Raw genomic sequence first — 24,439 nt, forward strand, 5'->3', positions numbered from 1 at the left:
ATAATGTTTTCTTTCTTAACCAATGGAGCACACAGCTAGACTTTGGAATAGTTGTGGATTAAATGATAAATACTATATAATTACAAAAGAATGTAATTACAAGGAATCAAGGAAGACATTTTTGTAAATGATAGAGTAGAATGTAAGTTATTTGTTGAATTATATATTTGGAATCAAGGGGACTATAACAACAAATAGTTTAAAAATGCAAATAAATTTCAGTTCTCAACAAAGATTTGAAGTTAAATATCTGAGTTGCCACTAAAAAATGAATGAAACAAGATAAAAATTAGACTTCTATATCTCTGTTGATTTAGAAAATCTCACTGTCAATTGGAAATAATAAGAGTCATTCATTCATTTTCCATATTGGTTGAATCCATATCCTTCTGACCCAACTCAGACCCATATTTCTTAATGGATTCAGTCTCTGTAAATGAAAAGAACTACCTACCTTGTGACTTGCTGAGGTAAATTAGATGAAAAGAATTTAAGGATTAAATTTAAGATTCACAACTTTTCAAGTTTTACAACTTATTCTACTCTTGGAAAAATCATAATTACACCGAATCTTAGAAAAAATTTCAGTTAGAAAAAAATTCACAGTCCTATGAACATATAACTATATTCTATTAAGTTAAAATAGCTGTAAATCTGTCACAATATAAGATCCTATGCACAGTGTAATAATTATGGAATTATTAAAAACAGTCACCAGCAATTTTTATTTTTAGCATCTGTGAAGCAACTCTAATTTATATTAATAATTATAAGTAGATCATATTTTTATTTTACAAGCACAGAAATATCTGTTTTTAATTTCTTGGTTTCTTGCTTTTCAAGATTCCTAAAATATAAATTTAGACAATGTACCTTGAAACACAAAATTAGTAAACATATATTATAGGGATAAGACTATATATTTTCTTATTTTAAATGTATTGCATTTTCTTGGAATACCCTATAGCCAAAGGGAAAAAAATACATGGTATCGCACTCCTTACCTAAATAAAAAATTTTAGGTAAGAATTGTCATATCATTTTTTCTTAAGTATAACTAAAAAATATCCTCTGAAGTTCTATTCCTTCTGGAGTAATGTGTAAGCTACATGGGTCCAAGAAGATACAACTTCTTTTTAATAGATGGGGGATATAATGTGTTAACTTATTTCCTATGTGTAAACACATCTGAAGAGGTGTCCAGAGTAGAATCCATTAATGTTTAAAATGCACGTAGGGTTGCATTAGTGTCTAAAATAGAGGAAAGGAGAAGGGTAAGATTGTCATTACAACTCTTTCTCGTCTTCATTTTATTTCCTCTTTGCTTCTTGTCTTCCTCCCTTACTTGTTTACCTGTGCACACCCCTGATTCACATACAGTCCAAGACTGATGGGCAGATTCATTTCTAGATTTGCAACTGAATTGAATCAGTTTCCCTGCCACTGAGTGAGCAAACTGCAGGAAACTATTTAGGCATTTGGGAAATAATGATTTTATTTTTAAAGATTTTACTGAGAAAAAGCATTAGCTCTGAATTAGAGGACTTTTTAGAAGTTGAAATTAATAGGTGAATGCATAATTAAAGTTCCTTAATTTGAGAGCTATGTATCCTTTAAATTTTTTCAAGCCATGGGATATTTAATTGGTAAAGTACACAAGAATGAAAATGTCTTGGACCCATTTACTCTTTTTAAAACATAAAAAATTATATATTCATAATATATATATAATTATTATGTATGTAGTTACTAATCTAATGATAATGCCTGCTAAATATCCTAGAATTCAATCGACAAGTCACATGATTTTTCCCTCTAATGCATAGTGTACATACAGCTGGAATTCCACCTGACTATGTTATGTCCAGGTTTTTACCAGATTACCCTACTTCTGGCAATCTCCAGGGAATGCATGTACGTAAGTTCTGGTCACTGTTGGCACATCAAGTAGCCACCTGCCTCTAGAATCCAGCTCTCCACTCTGCTCAGTTTACCACGTGCTCTGTGGCTTGTCATCTCACCCTCTGCCTTAAGACTTACTTCTCTCAGGTGACTATTGTTGGTCCAAACTGCTTCATTTTAAGTTTGGGCAGAGAGCTGGCTTTTCAGCTCCCCACAGGAATGAATCCCTGAGAACAGGTTGTAATATTTAACAAGATTTTGCTGAAGACTTGGGAACAATAGAAGAGAAATATATAATATAATGCAAAGAACTTTTAAAAGGATGCTCTACAGAACCACTCTCAGTACAAGCCAGCATCAGCTCAGTTCCTCCTGTACCTGCCACAGAGTCTGACACATAAAGGTGCTGGGTCGGTATTTTTTTCGTTAATTCCTTAATGGAATTAAATGTTTGTAAAATCCACATATTCAAATATATTCGCAGAGTTTTTGAACTAGGAGCTTCTTGACCTCTACCCTGCCGGCTTGCATCGGGGTTCAGTTTACCTACCCTCAAAGAGAGTCACTTTGAGAAGTTCTCTAATCCAGGCCCCATCTCTTTAAAACTAGCACTAACTAAACCATTTTTTCCTCCTTGTCCAAGTATGTGGATTATTTCTGAAGTAGTGATTGCTATAATACCTTCATTATTCTAATATCTGCCATAACATGGTACTTTTAAGTACAAAAAATATACATTGTTGTAGTTGGTGTGATATCAGTCAGCACCTCCATTCCCTTTTTGAATTTCTTTCCCTTTCCTCTGCTGCCCACCACCCCACCTTTTGGTTTTTCTGACTCTTTCACCCTTGAAACTTGGTACTCTCACTGTCAGGCCCTTAACTACTTGTCTCCACACAGTTCCTACAAGCTCCTTTCCACCTGTTCCATTTCTCCATGACCCCCTCTGGTCTGGCAACCCTACCACCTCTCCAAGTTTATCTTTCATCTGAAGAAGGGGAGAAGTTAGATCAAAAAAAGGGACATTCTGTAATCAAATGTTCTGCAAAATTGCCCTTAGGAAATTTCCTGGGAACTTCTGTCAGGGTAAATAAACATGCCAAGGAATTCTGAAGCCTAATAAGCCCAGCTCTCCCAGAGTTAGGAATTCATTCCGAGGCTGCCTTGGGTGTGCTGGACTAAAGTTAAAGGAAACAACTGAGCCTGGAGCAGCTATCAACTTAAATTAGCAAGATGATAACTGATACACAGGCACATGTATGCGTTTATGTTTTACCCAATGTTTTCCTTTAAAGTAAAGTTATTTGTGTTTTCATAATTTCTAACACAATATTAATATGCAGTAAAATACTAGGAAATTTTTGTATTAAGCTATTTCTTTAAGAAGTTTTGAAGGTACATGATATTTTATTTAATAAACTTTTAATCTTTCTATAATCAGGTAGTATAGAAAGCTTAGAGAATTACAAAATTTATCATTAATAATATTTCTTGATTTGGTTATTCACTACTCATTGAAAAAATGTATCACTTACACATGTGGATTATCAAAGGAATGATGTTTGAGTCCTTGGAGAGGGTAGTTTTGACATTCTCAAAGTGAAGTGGAACACTGGTCAATGTCAGAGGTAGAAAAGAACCTGCTATTTTTTTTTAATTGAAGTATAGTTGATTTACAATGTTATATTAGTTTTGGGTGTACAACACAGTGGTTCGATATTTTTATAGATCATACTCAATTTAAATTTATTATAAAATATTGCTTACAGTCCCTGTGCTGTACATTACGTCCTTGTATTTTATTTATTTTATTTTTGTTTTGTTTTTTGGTCGCACTGTGTGGCTTGCAGGATCTTAGTTCCCCAACAAGGGATTGAACCTGGGCCCACGGCAGTGAAAGCGCTGAGTCCTAACCACTGGACCACCAGGGAATTCCCATATCTTATTTATTTTGGAATTCCCATATCTTATTTATTTTAAACCTAGTAGTTTGTACCTCTTAATCTCCTTCCCCTATCTTGCCCCTCCCCACCCAGGAAGCACTAGTTTGTTCTCTGTATCTATGAATCTCTTTCTGTTTTGTTATACTCTTTCATTTTTTTTTTTTTTTAGATTCTACATATAAGTGAAAACATACAATATTTGTCTTTCTCTGACTTACTTTACTAAGTATAATACTCTGTAGGTCCATCCATGTTATTACATATGCAAAATTTCATTCTTTTTTATGGATGAGTAATATTCCATTGTGTGTTTGTCAGTGTGTGCGTGTGTGTTTATGTATATCACATTTTATTTATCCATTCATCTGTTGGTTGATACTTAGGTTGCTTCCATATCCCAGCTATTGTAAATAATGCTGCCATGAACACTGGGATGCATATATCTTTTCGAAGTAGTGTTTTCCGTTGAAGAGAACTTATTTTAGTGACAGCAAGATAAAATTACTTAGCCAAGGCAGTAGTGGGTATTAGAGAATTATGGGAGGTGCATCTGGATTGATAGGAGAATTCTTATTTTATTTTATTTTTTTGGAGAATTCTTATTTTAAAGTCAGTAAATAAATTTTGCACTGAGGGAAGCAGGATATATTGAGTTCAAAAAATTTTAGTTTGTTAAAGAAATCACAGATATCGTACAGCTTTTTATTTAGTGTGTTGGTGCTGCAGCTAGCCATGTTATCCAACAAACTGCAACATTGTTGTATATTATGCTCTCATAGCAAAAGGAATAAAAATGTATGCCTTCTGTCCATTCTAGAGCTGAAACTATAGTGGCAAACCCTATTACTTACATAAAATCTAATAGTTCTCCCAACTTAAAGATGATGAATTTGGAAAAAATGTAACCTCTGAAATAAAACTTAAGTGACAGTTATTTAGGAACAAATCCCAAGTGCAAACTTTTCTTGTGAAGTAAGATGTTCCGAGTCATTTTCAAACATTTGATAGAAGCTGTGAATCTCCTTTGTGAATCTATAAGAAAAAAAATCTAGTGAAAGCAACTGAAAGTTAGCACCTACTTAAGAAAACAAAAATATTCCTTTATATGTATTGTGTGTGTGTGTGTTTGTGTGTGTGTGTGTTTGTACTAAATCTTGTATTGATTTTGCTACTAATGTAGGAAGTACCATAAGCCCAAGCATCCCATGCCAGTTAGAGAGGTACAAACTAGGAGCATAGTGTTATTCAAACTTTGTGACAAATATTGCTGCAAGTGCCAAGACAGGTGCAAAATTTTCAAATTATCACCTGGTTTGTTTGCAAGAAGAAGCGTCATGCTGCTTAGTGGAAATGTTGTAGCATTGTGATTCTAACACCTACTCTCTGTGCAAGACAAACCCTTAAACTTTTCCATCTGTGATGGTACCACATTTCATTGAGAAGAATCTATGCCAATTGTACAGCTGTGTGATGGCAGCCAAAAATAAAGAGATTTTGTAGTTCAAGGATTACAATCTATTAAACTCTCTTAATTTTAGAAACTAGGGATGCATTTTGATTTCTTTAGGTCATGTATTTGTTGGATTTCTAAAAACAACCCACAGTTGAATTAGTGAAGGATTCACTATTCATACCTCCAGTCCTAAATTGAACACATATACAAGAGTAAAAAGAGAATGCCATTGCCATGTTGGTTTTTTTTACATGAATGTATTCTACTGATTTATTCTAGATACTCATGTGCTGGTTAATTAGCTATCTGTAACACTCCTATTTTAGAACACTAACTGCTCACATTGAAAGTGTTATCTGTTGCCATTTGCTTGTGTGGTATTGCTCTTGTGAGCTACTGATACTCAAAGAAATATAGTGCATTGAGATGTTGGAAAATCTTATGCATTATGTAATATTCAACTGTAAAAATTAGAATGAATATTGATAAGGGGCCTATGTGCATTCGTTGTTCTAATAGCCTGCTGGTTTTAGAAATAAAATCACAAATTCATTTCACATCAACGTAAAACGTCTGTGAATTGCTACAAAAAATATTCTGCAAGTTAAAATGATATTAGAACATGTCTGTCCAGATTGGTGGGAGCAGGAGGAATCTGGTATTTGAAAGTCCATAACCTTGATTTTGCTTTCTATCTCCTGATCCCTTGTTATACTTTTTTTACACATTTCTTAATAGTAACTAGTTCAGTGTCAGTAGAGCTCCTTTCTCTCTCATGAAAACACCTCAGGTTTCTCTGTGGCTTGGGTCATTATCCCCATTTGTTACCTATCCAGTGCTCCATTTCATGCAAGTTCCACCTCTTGCTCTATCTTATGCTTTCTTCTCCCTTCAACTGAATGTGCAGGACCAAATAAACCTGGCATCTGGATGTGTAGGGACCAATATTTGAGAGTCTGCTCTGTATCTTAAGATCTAAATTCCATCAACCAAAGTGCTCATAAGTTCTGGTTTGATTGACATGCTGTTTATACTATGATTTGCATATTAAATATCTGTAAATTCAGTACTTTGAACATGTTGTCATACAACTGTCACATTAACAGTAAAATACTTTTTGCATTTTTATCTTTTTGCCTTGTGACCCATTTTTATTTCCACCACCATTTTGTACACACACACACACACACATACACACATACACACACACACACACACAGAGGCACATCTCCAAAATCCCTCATTGAATTAGACCTGGGGAAGGATCCCTTATGATGCTGTATAGGAGAGAACAAAAATTCCTACCACCACTGAACCGTAGTTTGGAGCCTGAATTTATTTTCTATGAGCCTCTTGAACCACTAATTTAGAAAAAGGATAGATTATTTAATGCTAGCAGCTTTCAATTATTTTTGCTTTAGACTAGTTGAATATTATTACATTTTTAGTTGCACTGGCTTTATAAATTGATCCCTGTGGAACTATCTTTTCCATAGGTGGTGTGCCTTCTTTTAAGCCTGGATTAATGCCACTGAATTTGCCCTTTGATGTTAATAACTAAAAGAGAATAAATACTCCTTGTGGATTTTTTCTTCAGTGTAATTTAAGCTTCATTTCTTTCTCAGTAGTAGCTATCTGATAAGATTTATGTCAATGATAAAGACTAATAGGAATTTGTGGTTCATTTTTGAACTGTTGGGAATAATACTAAGTATGTTTCTGTAGTCTCTCTGGAATCATCAGGCTCTGTACAGAAAATCTTTTGATTTTCAGAGAGTATGTATAGTGAGTATATTTGGTTTCATTCAATCTAGAAGTATATATCGTGCCTGAGCCATTTTGAATGATGCTATGTAGGAATCAAAACAAAAAGATATAAGGTGACTTTCTCAAGTTACTATAATATATTAGGGAATATAAGACAATTGCAAATAACTGTATTAAAAATAAAACATAGAAAATGTTCTAAAAATGGTAAAATGCAATGTAGGAGTACAGAAAGGAGAGTTTTTTCATTGTTATTCTATTCCTAAGTAATAACACATGAGTAGCCCTAAAATATTTGAGGTTTTGGTATGGCAATTTATTTTAAAGTCATCCTCTTCAAATTTTACTAAATTACCATGTTCTTACTTTCAAAATATTCTTGGAGAAAAGTTATTTGTAAAATCAGTGTTTCTGATTTGAGAATATGCAGTAGTTACTTTTACTTGATTTTAGCAAATAGTGAAAACCTTGTAGAATATCCTAGATACAGTACATAACTCTGAAAAAATTCTAATATGTGAGTTTAATTCCACATAAATTATTATAAACTGGTAAAAGTAGAAATCACTGGTATAAATTATTTCAGCCCACTGAAAAATAGTATGACTCATTGATGAGATGCTGGGTCATGGGTTTATTTTCGGAAACCCAATGGTATTGAAACTACTACAGCTACCGGGAAACCAAGAAAACTTGAAAAGCCTGCAGGAGATTCACAGTAATACTAGAAGTTTCATTAAGTAGAGTCTTAGGGCCAGAAATCTGGTTAGTGAACTTACCTTGTAGCTGTGTTTATTTAGGAAGCACATTATTTTTCCTTAGAGGGTAGGTATATTGGGATGGCTGGAGGCTGATAGAGAACAGGGGGTGGCAAACCCCATCCTCACAACAACCCATGTCATAACCATGAGATCATTAATTGAAAGATTTTACTGTGTTAAATAACCTAATTTCTTATGATTAGTTTCTTGGGGGAATTTTCCATTGGCCTGAACAACTGAAATTACTTGCAATGGCATTAACTGAGAAAGAATATTTGTTACAGTGTAGTATTTGCTATTCTTCCTTAACAGGTATTTTTTAATATGTACACCTCACCTGAACTTTAACATGATCTCTGATAAATGTGATACATTTCCTATATGCTTATGGTGAATTTGCTTTTTAGACAAATTCTGCTTTGGGGCATGTATTAGTTTGCTAGGTCTACTATAACAAAATACCAGAGACTGGGTGGCTTAAGCAACAGTTCATTTTCTCATAGTTCTGAAGGTTGGAAGTCTAAGACCAAAGATGTCAGAAGTTTTGGTTTCTCCTAAGACTTCTTTTTTTGGCCTGCAAATGGCCTTCTCGTGGTATCCTCACAAGGCCTTTTCTCTGGTGTCTCTCTATGTAGGTCCTAATCTCCTCTTCTTACAAGGACACCAGTCATATTAGACCCTATGATCTCATTTAACTGTAATTACCTCCTTAAAGGACCTGTGTCCAAATATAGTCCCATGGGGGGTGGGTGTTAGGGCTTTAACATACAAATTTGAGGGGGACAACGTTCAGTCCATAAGAGAGAGTTACAGGGGTTTAGATTTGCTGAACAATGAGAAACTCTAAAAAGTACCCTGAGTAACTAGGGAAACATATATGCTGTGAAAAGAGGCTTTATGTGATATTTACTGGCTGCTTGTTTTACCCGTCAAGAACAGCAACAGTTGTTTGCGTCAAGAATCTGGGATTCATTCATTACTCCTCACTCTCCTGATATTTAATGAGTTACTTAGGAGAATAAAATCTGTTCTCTCTTCTGAAGATCTGTCCAGTCCATCAACTTTCCTCCAGTCTCAGTATGAATATGTTAACTTACATCCTGGCTAGATTACTAGGGAAATTTCCTCATTAGTATTTCTGCCATTCTCCTAATTTTAACTCCTTCCGATTCATTCCCAATTTAACATCCAGAGTGATCTTTGTATAAACTCTTCAACGTTTCCCCCTTGAACACAGAACTGAGTGAAATTCCCCGCATGATTTAATAAGCTTCTGTCTCCTTCTGTACCCTTGTCCTCTGTCTCCTTCTCTTTTCTTTTCTCACTCACCTCTTTCTTACTATTCTATACTTTAGCCAGACTAAGCTGCATTTCTTGAGAAAGATCATGTTCCCTCTTGCCTCTGGTACTTTGTACATGTGGAAATTTTAGCCTGGAGCACTTTCTGCCAAGAATCTTGTCCATATTTAAGGTCTTAGTTTACACAGCATTTTATACAGGAAACCTTTATTGACCCTCAAATCTGGGTCAGATGCTCTTTTAAGCTATCACCAAAACCTATTTTTTTTGTAATTAAGTAATCCATATACTTCTCCCATGATAATATTTCTCTCAGTACATTAAAATTACATTTTTTTACTAGCATATGTACTACTACAATATAAACTCCTTGAGAAATAGCAATCCTGCCTTGCTCACTGCTCTAATCCCAGTATTACTGTTGAGCCTGGCATATAGTAGGCCTTCAACAGGATGAAGTTACTGAACGAATGATTAGATTATGGAAGCTCTTTTAACGTATATCAGTTTTTAATAGGTCAGGGATTAATGGCAGGGTAATAATTCAAAAATTATAAGTTTTCTTTAATTATATGATTTTGCTGTCTTCAATATTTTCTTCTTCTGTTTCTATCATTTTCTGTACTGAAGAGTTTTCTATATTTTTGATCCCAAGAGTCAGGTCATCACTTTTTTTTTTTCTTTTCACCTTGCATGTTACAAAGAGAAGCTTGAAAGATGCTGATATAGTGTATAAACTGACAACCGGGATGAATTGAAACACTGAAGCCCAGCATCCAAATTAACCAAGAGGAAGAAAGTAAAAGGACAGTCTGTGTGACACAGGGGATGCTTTAGGGCAGCTGAGGGTGCTGCTGTCAAGTTTCTGCCTGATAACAGAGCTGGTAGCTATCGTTACTAGATTGCTTTCAAAAGACAGGAGACGCTGCAGCTGTGTGCGCATGTGCATTTTAAGAGAAGAAATGTCCACCCAAACATCAAGGTTGTAAATTGTGTGTGACAATGAATTAGAGCTTTATTCTTCAAACAATGAAACTGAAATGTGATTGAAAGTGAGTGAAGCATGAAAAGGGAACTCACATGCAAAACACTCCTGGAAGAAAGAATGCCTGTGTAATGACTGTGCTAAAAACGTATCATTTCTAAATATATGCTATCAGTTTCACCAGGAATTGGGTCCAGGTTTGTAAACATTTAGTCAAATAATAAATTTCAGAATAAAATTACTCTTTACTTTAGGTAAAGACTTTGACTATTTGATTACTATGAGAAATGCTTGTAGTCTTTGTTCCTTATGTCTTACATGTCCTCAGTTCTTTAGAAACCATTATGATATATTACTATTGTATCCCTTTAAATGAAGTATTGAGTATTGAGTATATTGCTCAATATATATTGAGCATATCAAGTCCTCTGTGGACTCTGAGTGAAAATGTTAGGGCTTCCCTGGTGGCGCAGTGGTTGAGGGTCTGCCTGCCAATGCAGGGGACATGGGTTCGAGCCCTGGTCTGGGAGGATCCCACATGCCGCGGAGCAACTGGGCCCGTGGGCCACAACTACTGAGCCTGTGCTCCGCAACAAGAGAGGCCGCGATAGTGAGAGGCCCGCGCACCGCGATGAAGAGTGGCCCCAGCTCGCCGCAACTGGGGAAAGTCCTCGCACAGAAATGAAGACCCAACACAGCCAAAAATAAATAAATAAATTTAAAAAAAAAAAAAAAGAATCCTTTCTTTAGGTGGCTGTCTGGCCAGATACAGTTATTTGAAAAAAAAAAAAAAGAAAATGTTAGAAAATCATACTTATACATCTTGCTGCTTTTGTGAGTATAAAGAAACTGCCTTGTTGCTCCTGAGAGGAAAGTTGGACTATGTGGACGGAGGTAATGCCCTGTTACTGGAATTTTACTTCTAGAAAGGGAAATCTTTGGTAAACAAAGTACAAATGACTAGAGAATATATTTGTCCAGTCAGAAGTAACAGACCAACAGTTTAAATCTTTCCCCAAAGAATTACAACATCACCAGGAGTAGGCGTAGGTTGCCTTGTGTGTACTCTTTTCACAACTACTTTGATATCAGTAATTAAACACACACTGTATTGAGTAATGACCATGATGTCTAGGACTGTGCAGGGCAATAGAGATGCAAAAATTAAGATTCTTGTCATCAACTTGCTCACAACCACTTGGAAAACTCATGATTTTTCTCAATAATATTATGTTTTCAAAATTTTAATCTCATCATGATCCTTTCTTGCTAAGCCTTCAATGTTTACCCTTTACACCTGGAATAAACTAAAACTAGACACCACGATTCACAACAGTGCAACTGACCTAGTCTAAGTTTCTGGTCTCTTCCACCATCTCCTCAATCCTCACTGTGCTCTTTCAGGTCTTTACATGGTCACTCCTTCTCACAATGTTATTCTCTGTTATATGTTTCTTCCTCAGAGATACTTTCCCTGACCATGATATTTAACAATCACTTCCCACTCCACACCCCTAAGTCAGTGTCTATCCCCTTTCACTGCTTAACATTCTTTATAGCACTTATCACTACCTGAAATGTTTGGTTACATTAAGAAAATCCCAATGAAATTAAGCTCCATGGGGAAAAGACTTTTTGGTAACTGCTGAATTCACATTGTATAAATGTGTGGCTCACGGAAGGTGCTTGATGAGTATGTGTTATGAATGACATTCTGGAGAGGCCTTAGCCGTTCAGCATAGGGCGCCACAGTACTCCACACAGCAGTAGTTTCCACACAACTGCAACAGTGGAAAAAGCTCAGGAAGCCAATCAAAACGTTTATGGAAAATGTTTTCTCCAGTCTCCCATTAAATGCATGTTTATAAAATGTAATTTGGCACTTAGACGTAGGAAGAGATGCAGAATTTCCCCTCAGTTAAGACCTCAATACTGAAAGACTTATCTAGACATGGGATCTTTCCCATGAACTTACACATCAGATGAAGTCCTTAACATTCATTTCTTGAATATATTCCTAAAAATTTGGTTATAAAATCAATTTTTGGGGCTTCCCTGGTGGCGCAGTGGTTGAGAATCTGCCTGCTGGTGCAGGGGACACGGGTTCGAGCCCTGGTTTGGGAGGATCCCACATGCCGCGGAGCAACTAGGCCCGTGAGCCACAACTACTGAGCCTGCGTGTCTGGAGCCTATGCTCCGCAACAAGAGAGGCCGCGATAGTGAGAGGCCCGTGCACCGCTATGAAGACTGGCCCCTGCTTGCCACAACTAGAGAAAGCCCTCGCACAGAAACAAAGACCCAACACAGCCAAAAATTAAAAAAAAAAAAAAAAAAAAAAAAAAAAAATCAATTTTTACAAAAAATTTTTTTGAAAAAGTAGTGAGTTTTGGTAAATAGATCTCATATTAAATGTGATTTTTATAAAAATATGTAGATATTTAGAAAGCTGTGTTTTCATGTCAGAATTTCTTAAAATAGAATGTATCTGTAATAGGTATATATGTTGTAAAATTAAAGTGCCACTTCTGGTTATCTTAAAGCATGGCTAGGTTGCAAACTTTACAAATGCTTTACAACAGTGTGCCAAGAAACCAATTTCAAAAAACAATTTGGACTAAATGTACACACATGTTAAGCCCTGAACCACATGTTGTTTAAACTGCATCCCTCTTGTTTTAAAGACTGAACTTGCAAATACTGAGGGTGCATTGAGAATGTTTATTATCTACCAGTTTCCTTTTTAGCTGGAGAGACAGTACTCAATACGATAAATTACCTTTTTGGTAGAAAATCCATTCCAGAGAAACCCTCTGAAATGAATACCTGTTAAACTAGAAGATATTTAAAATGAATACATTTTATAATGAGAAAAAGAAATTGAAAGGTGAAGCACTGGAATAAAATGCCTGATGCTTGAAGGAAAAAATGAAACTGGATAACATGTAAAATTTACCTTTTTGAGTCATGCTTCATTAAAAAAAAGATATAACAGTAGAGGTAACATGAAATGGTAAATGTCATGCTCAAGATAGGTTTTTGCTGTATGTAATTATGTTATTTTAGTTCATATGATTAAACTGTAGTCTTGTAGATTGCTTTGGGTTAACTTAAAAAAATCTGATATTGTAAACTGAGTTTCTGGGAGGACATGATTCGTGGATAAGTTTTGAGTTGTACCACTGGGAAACCTTCAGATTGAATTCTTCCATTTTCCATCTACCCTTCAGGTTCCTCAGAGCAAATGTTGTTGAAGAACATACCTCAGTAATATTTCCTTAGAAACACAGTCACTTCTGAGTGGAAAAATATATCCACCTATAACACCTAAATAAGTTGCTTCTGTATAAACCTCTCTCATTCCCTTTTCCATCTCCTTACCCATCCCCCCATCCCAAGTCTGTCTGTCTCCTCAAACTTCCTTCCTGACCAGTTACCTTTAAAGTGACTCAATGACTGTTTTCTCATTCAAGTCTCAAGTCAAATGCAGTGGAGTTTGTCAGAAGGTAGTCACTCCTGAACTGCTGTAATAAGAGAAGCTCTCCTAACTTGAAGTTTGCAACATAAAATCTCTCTAGGGAGAATGAAATGGCAGCTGGAAGCAATATAGCAGCTTTAGGCGCTGGAAGCAATATAGCAGCTGTTAGTGGACAGCATTCCTCTTATAGACGTCTATGTGATTTTCTTAGCCAGGGACACATCTGCGGGGCATTATGAATCTGCCAGAAGATTAAAAAATTCATTTATACTTATCGAAATGTCTGAGGGAACTATTTGAAGTGTGAGAGCCCTTTGTAGCTTTTACGAGGAGGCCTTTTCAGAAGCAAGAAATGTCATGTATTACAAAGGCCAATTTTAAATTCAAACTAAAAAAAAAAATCTTATTTTAGGACCTGAATAGTAGAGTGAATGTTAAAAAGTGAAAAAAAAAAAGTAGCATTCTTCTAACAAAATGGCTATTAGTAGAAAATTATCAGGAGACCAAATTCTTTGACCAAATTCTTTTAATGTTCCAACTTGTGTTATCATTTATGTATTAATTTCTCTCTGTGAATATATACATATATGTACACATATATATTCTAAAATAGTACACACCTGAGACATCTGCTTAAATGAGGATAATTATGTAAATGATATTTACATAGGGTTTTTATGTTTTTCAAAAAAATTTTAATATAAAATTTGAACTTCAAAATAGAAAAGTAATATAGGGCAAATATTTTTGTTTTCATAGTACAGACTGGGAAAACTGACGCTGTGAGAATTTGTCTGTGGTTCTCCAAAATTGCCACAGCAATTGAATGCAATACTTCTAGTTCTAAGTCAACACAGGGCCCAGTACAGCACATAACATAGGGTAGATGTTCATTTCTTTTACATTAAAGAGAAATATGTTTAATGTTAAAAATTTCAAGTGATGTGTTAAAATTATAACATGAAGAATATAATTTAATAATATTACTTATATAGCATTGGTAAAACATATAAAAATATTGACAATAAATTTAGATGGTATGTGGTTTTTGATGAGATATGATAGGATTTATCCTGTTCTTGGAGCAAAATAAATAAGTGGCCACAAATTACTGCTTAATATATATAATTAGAAGATCAAGAATGGGCATGTGGAAGTGGAGGTCACTTGCCTCCATAGAAAGTTATGATCTCTTGCTTTTTAGTTCCTAGATGTGAGCCAGTTGTCACACCCAAAAATCATGGATTGAAAAGCAGTGATCTCCCTACTCCCTCCCCTAAAAGGACCTAGGGCCACTTGTTAGGGTAACCATACACTGGGGAATGGGGAATAATAGATCTTTAGAGGACCCTTGGATGTAGGATCTGGGTGACACTGACATTTGGGACCCAAAGTGTTGTCATGGCACCCCTGTTAAGGGAGGGATGAACATGATCAGGTAATAGAGCTCAGGTCCATCTCACAGTGGGTCCACTGGGTCAACTTTGGCCCAGCCTATGCTCATGTCTCTGGTACTTAAACTGATATTCTTAGCTGTTGGCACAACCCTCATACTTCTTTCTTGACCTGTTGAGTAACAGCTAGAAGGAAAGGACTAGAAGTCTTGAAAGTTATGCTTTTTTCAAGATAGTAAATGAAAAAGCACTGGCTATTCTCTAATTGGCAGGGAGATAGGGCCACCTCTGCAGGGCAATGATATCCGCAAGCTTCCCTATGGGATCAGATTGAAGCTAGTCTCTGGCTGAGACCACATTCTTACTATGCTTTTTTCCTCTGCTCTTTCCACTTGGAGTTCTCCCTTTCTCCTGAGAGAGTTTCCCAATAAGTCATTTGAACAGTAATTCCAGACTTAGGCTCTTCTCTAGGGAAACTATAATTTTCTTTTAAATTTTTTAAATTTTATATTGGAGTATAGTTGATTCGCAATGTTGTGTCAGTTTCAGGTGTACAGCAAAGTGATTTAGTTATACATATTCTTATATCTATTCTTTTTCAGATTCTTTTCCCATATAGGTTATTACAGAGTACTGAGTATAGCTCCCTGTGCTGTTCAGTAGGTCCTTTTTGATTATCTATTTTACATTTAGTAGTGTGCATATGCCAATCCCAACCTCCCAATTCATCCCTCCCCCCACTTTTTCCCATTGGCAACCACAAACCTGCTCTCTAAGTCTGTGAGTCTGTTTCTGTTCTGTAAACAAGCTCACCTGCACCATTATTTTAGATTCCACATATAAGTGATATCATATGATATTTGTCTTGCTCTGTCTGACTTACTTTACTTAGTTTGATAATCTCTAGGTCCATCCATGTTGCTGCAAATGGCATTATTTCATTATTTTTATGGTTGAGTAATATTCCATTGTATATATGTACCACATCTTCTTTATCCATTCATCTGTCAGTGGACATTTAGGTTGCTTCCACATTTTGGCTATTGTAAATAGCCAATGAACATTGGGGTGCAAGTATCTTTTTGAATTATGGTTTTCTCCAGATATATGCCCAGGAGTGGGATTGCTGGATCAACTGGTAGTTCTATTTTTAGTTTTTTAAGGAACCTCCATACTGTTCTCCATAGTGGCCGTACCAATTTACATTCCCACTAACAGTGTAGGAGGAGGAAACAATAATATTTGAAATAACATCCTCCACTCTCTATCATCTTTCGTTTTCTATCCTCTCACCCATTTTATTTTACTTTTTACATACCTCAAAACTACTTCACATTATATTTCTAAATAATTATTTTTAAAGGTTTTCAAATGAACTCCCTAATTAGATTATAAGCTATTCTGAGATACTTTGTGTTGTTCACTACTTTAGCTCAGACAGAATAGGACCTAAGCAATAGTACATACTCCAATAAATTGTTCATGTGAATAAGCAAATGAATTTAAAATGGTCAGCTTTCATTTACCTTTAAATTTTGTTGTTCTTTATTGGGTAGTTTGTTAACTTATTCCTAAAGGGAAATTTAGTAGCTCAGTTTAACATATACTTTTTTCTATTCTTATTGTATGTGTAGATTCAAATAAGATCAAGAAAATATTTTGAATAAAATTAAATAAACTCATAAGTAAGAATTTAGAAGTTTATATTAATATAAGTTTAACCTAGTTTTAAACTTATTTTTCCAAATTTACAAACTGAGTTCTTTCCTTTTTATGTTGATAACCTATATCTTGGGTGTTCTAAACTTAAATATGATGATATACCTATACTCTGAAACATAGCAGTTTCCTAATTGCTCCCTACTGGTTAATAGTTATTTTATAAATGGAGCAGTATAATCTTTAACTATCCCAATATGCCATCCATTTAAAGAATGTCAACCTTTTGCACCTTTAGGCTTCTAAAACTTGGTGTAAGGTAGTGGATATATTTTACTATAGTCAGTATGTTATAAAACCTCTATAATTTTTGGAATTGAGTAGATTTTTGAAATCATTATCGTCTTTATAGCAATATTAATGTATATAAAGATTTCCTTTTTTTCACTTAAACTAATTGAATTATTTCACTACATATTTTATAGTAGACTTTAAAATATAGTGAGATAACTTAAAAATATAGCACATTAAATCAAGAAGTTGACATATACTGAGAGAAAGCAGACACTTTGAGTTTATCTCAAGCTGTCCTGCATATTACAAAGCCTAGAGATTTAAAACCTTGAAACAATATTATTTGGTAGGAGTTTGGAGGCAACAACAATCAGAACAAAAGCAAGAGTGTTCAGTGCTTTTAAAAGTATCATCAAAGAATTAAGTCCAGTAGAGGAGGCATCAGGAGAACTGATTTGTCATCCCAACTTTGCTTTATCTAGCTATGCGATCTGAGATATAAGTATTGTCATCAATAAAGTGATTTTATTTGATCAATATTGAGTGAATGTAATATAAATTGGTACTGTGTTTTGACTCCATCCCACTCTTCGCTTTAATCCCATGCATGAGCCTATTTGAGTTACAAGGTCACAGTTGCCAAACCAGTAAATAGGAACTGTACATGCTTGACTTTTAAGTAGCAGTCCATGGATGACATTAAGAGATCTGGAAGAATACTTCCTGAATGCTACCAACTGAGTGTTTATAATTCTCCAAATTCATATATTAAATCCTAACTCTAAATGTGATAGTATTAGGAGATGAGATCTTTGTGAGGAGATTAGGTCATGGGAGGGGAACCCTCATGAATGGGATTAGTGGCCTCATAAAAGAGACCCCAGACAGCTTCCTTGTCCCTTCTGCCAGGTGAGGTTACAGCTAGAAGGAGCCATTTATGAACCAAGAAGTGGGCTTTCACAAGACATTGAATTTGTTTTGACCTTGGACTTCCTGGTCACCAGACTGTGAGAAATACATTTCTGTTATTTGTAAGCCACCAGCCTATGGTATTTGTTATAGCATCCCAAACACTCTAAGGCCCTGGGTAAGTTGCTCCCACACTAGAAGAGATTAAAATTCTTGGCTGAATTTTAGACAATGACAGGAAGCAAAAGTAAACTCTAGTGAAAGAAGAGGCTGTGTGCTCTAACCCTTCAACCCCTGAGTCTTACCATTCAAGTTTGGAATAATAAAACTGCCAGCTAAATTTGGGCAGCTAAGAGTTTAAGGAGCTGTGCTCTCCAAATTTGTCTGTAAAACTGGAAAACTGCAGCCTTGCAGACATTCACTATGCCATTTTGACATGAGAACAAGAGAAGATAGATGGTTATCGGAGTTGGACACGGGGTAATTACATAGCCTAGTTTGGCCAGGACAGTCCTGATTTACATCTGCTTTTCAATAGCATTTGTCTCAGACAACATGTCCCAGTTTCAGATGATAAATTAGATGATCACTCTAGCTGTAAGTGGCAAATAGAGTTTGAAGTAGCCTTACGAAGTTTCTCATGGCACTAGATTGGAATAAGAATGTAGCTGCATTTGACTGTGTCCCAGTCTACTTAAGGAGACACACAGTTGAACGAGGCATACATGTGGAGACTGCATTTAACTTGGGGCACCTAGATGAATAGAGAGGTGTTTATGACCATGTAAAAATTTACTTGGCTGTAGATACAAATGGCAGCATAGTAAACAATATAACAAAATATTATTATCCCTGTCCATTAATGTCACCATGGCACTGTCAAATCCCTGGATAAAGGAGCCTAAATTGACTGATTATAACCTGAAATGGCTGTTTATCTGAGATTGAATAAGATTAAGTTTTTCGCTATGTTTTGAAACTAAGTTCAAACTTAGTTCAGTGATTGTTAAAAAGGAAAAAGTAATATATAGATTGAGGAATGTTACCAGCTACACGTATTTTTCAAACTGTTCTCTGAGATGTTCTACAGGTCCTCAGAGTGACATCAGGGGCAATAGGGTATCTTGGAGGAGGGATCTGAGCTCACCACCCCTGCCTGCTTCAATCAGTTTGATTCTGTTCCTACTTGTTACAAAAGGTTTAATTGAAGAAAAGATTTTGCTACTAATACAACGATATTAGAATAACATTTATTCCTCTGTTTTTCTCACAGCCTCTATCCAACACAAGTTTTACTGCTTCTGTTTTCAAAAGTCTGATCATTTCCTACTATCCCCACTGTTAATCACCATACTCAAAACCATCATCATTTCTCACCTGGATTAATGCAAGGACCTCCCAACTGGTTCCCTTTTGCTACCTTTATTACCCAATAGTCTATTCTCAACAGAGCAGCTGGAATAATCCTTTGAAAAAGATAAGTAAAATCAGGTCATTTCTGTGCTCATGACTCTTCAACAGTATCCCATATCACTTAGGCCCTGCATGACCTGCCCCATATGGTACCTCCTATCACAAGGCCCTATTTGAGCTGCCCTCTTCTACCTACTATCTCTCTGATCCTACCCTTTCCCACACTTTCTTATTCTCTCTGTTCAGCTGACTTCTCAGAATCACTATGTGCACAAACATGCTAATTATTCATCCACTTCAGGGTTTTTGCATTTTCTATTCACTATGACTAGCCCACCTTTCCCCCAGAGCAGGCACTAAAAAATAAGTTTAATGACCACTAGACCCAATGATTTCTACAAAATCATTTTTATAACTTTAGTTCTGTAATTATAAAAAAATTCGTGCATTAGAATACCTGGAATTGAACGAGATGTTCTCTTAAAACTCTTTAAAGGTGAAGAACTCTGTCTCTGTTATGCAGTTCTACGGTGTCAATTTCCAAAATGTCTATTTGTCTCCTGATAGGGGAATTTTGGACCACTGATGTCAATACCAAAGAAATTACAAATAGCATACATTCAACTACCAATATTTATAGGATAAGGATACCATTGCTATCTTATACCATGTAGCAAAGAATTTAAAAATTGCATTTGTTGTTAAAATTTACAAACCTTAAAATCTTCACTCTAATAAATTCAAGGAATCCTGTCTTGTGTTCATTTTAGTCTTTCCTGTAGTTTTCACTTAGTTAGGTATTACTTACAAAATTAGCTTTATAATCATTTCCATAGTCCTCACATATTTAGGTATTGCTTCTAAAATTAGTTTTAAGATCAAGCCAAAAATACTGTCCAAAAATACTGTCCAAATAATGTAAGGAGCCATACATTATTTCTAGAAATAGACACTTGAATGCAAACTTGTCTAGAGAACTGGAGTCCAATGATCAAGTCAGTTAACTTTTTGAGGATGCAGTTAATTTGTTTTTCTCATGTCGTAGGCAGCCACTAAAGTGGCCCTCAATTATCCTCACCTCCTAGTATTCACACCCTTGTTTAATCTTGCCCCCTTGACTGTGAGATGGACTTAATTCTGATGAATAGAATATAAGAAATGATGGGTAGTCATTTTTGAAGTGAAGTTAGGTTATAAAAAGTCTATGGCTTCTGTCTTGGGTGCTCTCCCTTTCTCTGTTACCTTGCCAGTTCTGGGGGAAGTAAGTTTGGTGTCCCAAAGCAGCCCTGTGGAGGATCCCACATGAGTGAGCTTGAAAGCAGATCTTCTGAGCTCTGTCAAGAGCTATGTGAGTGAGTTTAGACACAGATCTTCTGAGGGCTAAGAGCCATGTGAGTGGACTTGGAAGCAATTCTTCCCAGTTGACCCTTGAGGTGGCAGCAGCCCTGGCTGCCACAATGATTGCAGCCTTGTGAGAGATGCTGAGGCATAAACACTCAGCTAAGTTCTCTTGAATCTCTAACCATGACATAATAAATGTTTGTTATCACATGATATCATGGGAATATCATGCTAGGGATATGTGACCTAAGGATAACATTACTGATTACTGTAAAGTTCTTTCCTCTCTTAAATCCCTCCCTGCTTTTCTAGGGATAATCAGATTAGACTATAAGCATTGTCATTGTCACTGGTCAAAGAGTAAAAATAATCAACTTGAGGAGAAATGTGATTTTGCATTGTGATAAATCTCTTAAATGGCCAATTGGACACATCAAATATGTTTAATGTATGTTAATTTTGTAATTTTGTCCTAAAACTCTAGACTTTTCAAAAGTTAGTTTCCTAAATCACCTGCCCGACTTTAGTCTAAAGTGATAAAGTTAAGACAGTCAAGCCAGAGTAACTGCTCTAGCCCTCTTGCATAAGAAAGTTCACCTAGAGGAGACTTAGTTCTGTTCAGATCTGGGCTGCCTCAAAATGACAGCAGTAGACAGGCTGGTCAGGAGGCAGCAGCCTTGATCTTCATGACTGCTGTCCTTACATTCCAAGCTTATACCAATGCCCTTTGAAATGACATATTTTGATCCTTCTGGTGCATCCACATTGGTATGGTTTTAATTTGTCAGAGTCCATTGATATCAATCTTTCACTCATGGCCTTGCTATATTATGGCTCTGGTACCAGGGACCTCTAGCATCACTGAGCCTTTTATTTGTACAAAAGGAGAAATCTTTCAACATTATTTATATAACTAGCACCTCCATGGCTCAAAGCAGCAGCCTGCAGCCTCAGCTTTCTCCCAATTTTTTACAGCCTTTCTGTATATATAGGAGCATCAGTATTTTTATCTCTACCATTTTCTCATAGCTAAACTTCAATGTGCATTTATATATATAGATACATGCAGACATATGATCATACACACATACACACAAATATAAGAATTTTTCTTTTTTCCAGCTAAACGCAGTGTAATAATTATGTAACAGTTAATAAAGTAGATAAAATAATGATTACAATAGTTTTTACTATAAACAGGTGACACCTTATATTAAATACCAATTAAATACAGAAATACCTTAACTCTATACTAAAATTAATCTGTTTTTGTGTCCCCACAAAATAGAAAATAATAGAAAGTTGTCTATTCACACACTCTCACATACACATACATGAACACACACATGCCCACACTTTTCTCCTTGGAGAACATTTACCAACAACATGCTGTTATTTGTTTAGGTATTTTCATAAGCAAATCGTCTTTAGAGTTCTCTGATAATAGTCCCCAAAGTTCACTTCTTGGGTTATATTTAGTTAGGCGTTGACTTATTATATACTAACAATTCTCAGGTCACATACGTTTGAAAAATGCTGGATTAAACAAGGTGAAATAAAAGTTGTCACCTCAGGAAATACTAGATTTTAATATGCTTATATGCATTATGAATGCGCAGTGGGGGACTGAAGGATGCAGCATTCCTCAGAAGAACTGATAAAGAATTGTTTTTTAGAAAAAATATATTTGGGGAAAGAAAAAGGAAGAAAGGAGAGAGAAAGAGTATGGAAGGAAGGAAGGAAAGAAGGAAGAGAGGAAAGGAGGGAGGAAGGAAGAAAGAAAGGATAAAAAAAAGGAAGTAAGTAGGAAAGAAGGGAAGAAAGAGAAAAGGGGACACATATTACTTTTCCAATTGGTTAAAAGACAGAAAAAATAGATAATTCACTGGCTGGAATCTACCTAGCATACAGTTGTGCTTTTACATGTATAACTATCAATCACATCGTAAGTGATACGACTACTTAAAAAAAAAAATCAAGATTTCTAGAAACATAATGGGTAAAAGCTCTTTAAGGTGTACATTTAACCTTTTTAACAGGCTTGTTTTTAACATGAACTCTTATTTAAATTCTTAAAGACATCTTCATGTCTTTTTTGTTCTTTGAAGAAAGCTTTAAATCATATCAATGAACTTCAATTATAAATAGCCCTCATGCTTCTAGGAAATAAAATGAAAATATTATTAACCAATTCTCCCACCTGAGAGACATGGGAGAGTTAGGAGAGAGCAAGGACTACAAGTGTTTAATGAAGATATGAAATGTAAAACACATAGTTAAGTAGTTCTTAATAATAATTATTACCAACACATATGGTACCAATTGATATTTTATTGTGCTATAAATCTTGCAGCCACTTTCCTGCATAAATACTAAAGTGTGAAATTTAAACTATTTGCTGAAAGAGCTTGCCAGATCTGAAACTACACAAAGGAAAAACAAAAACCAAAAGCCAAAAACATAAGTACTCTTATAGTCAGAGGAACTCCACCTGACACTTCACTTCCCTATTCAGCTAGCACAGCATAGACTCATTTTTTTTTCCTGAGCTGGTTAAAATATATGTGTGTATAGTATTCTTGAATGAACTAATCAAGAGGAGGGGTAGTAGCACATAAAGAGAGATGATTTGGTATTGTAAGAATGTCAGTCCCCTGAGGCACTACAGCGACAGTACATAAAGTTAAGTGGATGATAATCCTCAATTACATCAGTCAAAGGATATAGTCAAATCTATGAAGGCCACCTGTATGATTGTCTTGTACAAACAAGAACATTGGTTTTCATTTCAACATCTTTGCTTGGCCTATCTCTCTAAAATGAGGCATCTCTCATGGCTAGATTTCCATGTGTTTCCCCTCAAAATTACATGTATTTTTACATGTATTGAAACATTTACATGTATTAAAACATTTGAGATTCACGTTTATAATCCACCCTCCCACCCAGTGCTGGGAGTTAGATGTTTTTATCTTTATTTTATAGGTGCAGGAAGTGAAGCTCCCAAAGTTCAAGTGATTTGACCAAGGACACCCAGGTCAGAAGTGGACAAACCAGATTTGATGCCGTTTTTCTGCCTCCAAGACAAGAACGCTTTTACTTATACCAGACTGTGGAAAGAACCAGGCTGTAATATCTATTTGCTAAAATTTCATGGCAGAGAGATCTTGGCGCAGACTCTCTGAAATGATACTGTGGATTTTACTACATCTACTGATATAGATGCTTGACAATCCTGCAGCCTGTGGAACAAAAACCACATTCACAGAAAGACAGAAAAGATGAAAAGGCAGAGGGCTATGTACCAGATGAAGGAACAAGATAAAACCCCAGAAAAATAACTAAATGAAGTGGAGATAGGCAACATTCCAGAAAAAGAATTCAGAATAATGATAGTGAAGATGATCCAGGACCTCGGAAAAAGAATGGAGGCAAAGATCGAGAAAGTGCAAGAAATGTTTAACAAAGACCTAGAAGAATTAAAGAACAAACAAACAGAGATGAACAATACAATAACTGAAATGAAAACTACACTAGAAGGAATCAATAGCAGATTAACTGAGGCAGAAGAACGGATAAATGACCTGGAAGACAGAATGGTGGAATTCACTGCTGTGGAACAGAATAAGGAAAAAAGAATGAAAAGAAATGAAGACAGCCTAAGAGACCTCTGGGAGAACATTAAACACAACAACATTTGCATTATAGGGGTCCCAGAAGGAGAAGAGAGAGAGAAAGGACCAGAGAAAATATTTAAAGAGATTATAGTTGAAAACTTCCCTAACATGGGAAAGTAAATAGCCACCCAAGTCCAGGAAGTGCAGCGAGTCCCATACAGGATAAA

Source organism: Eubalaena glacialis, chromosome 5, assembly GCF_028564815.1.
Source record: "Eubalaena glacialis isolate mEubGla1 chromosome 5, mEubGla1.1.hap2.+ XY, whole genome shotgun sequence".
Taxonomy (NCBI): Eukaryota; Metazoa; Chordata; class Mammalia; order Artiodactyla; family Balaenidae; genus Eubalaena; species Eubalaena glacialis.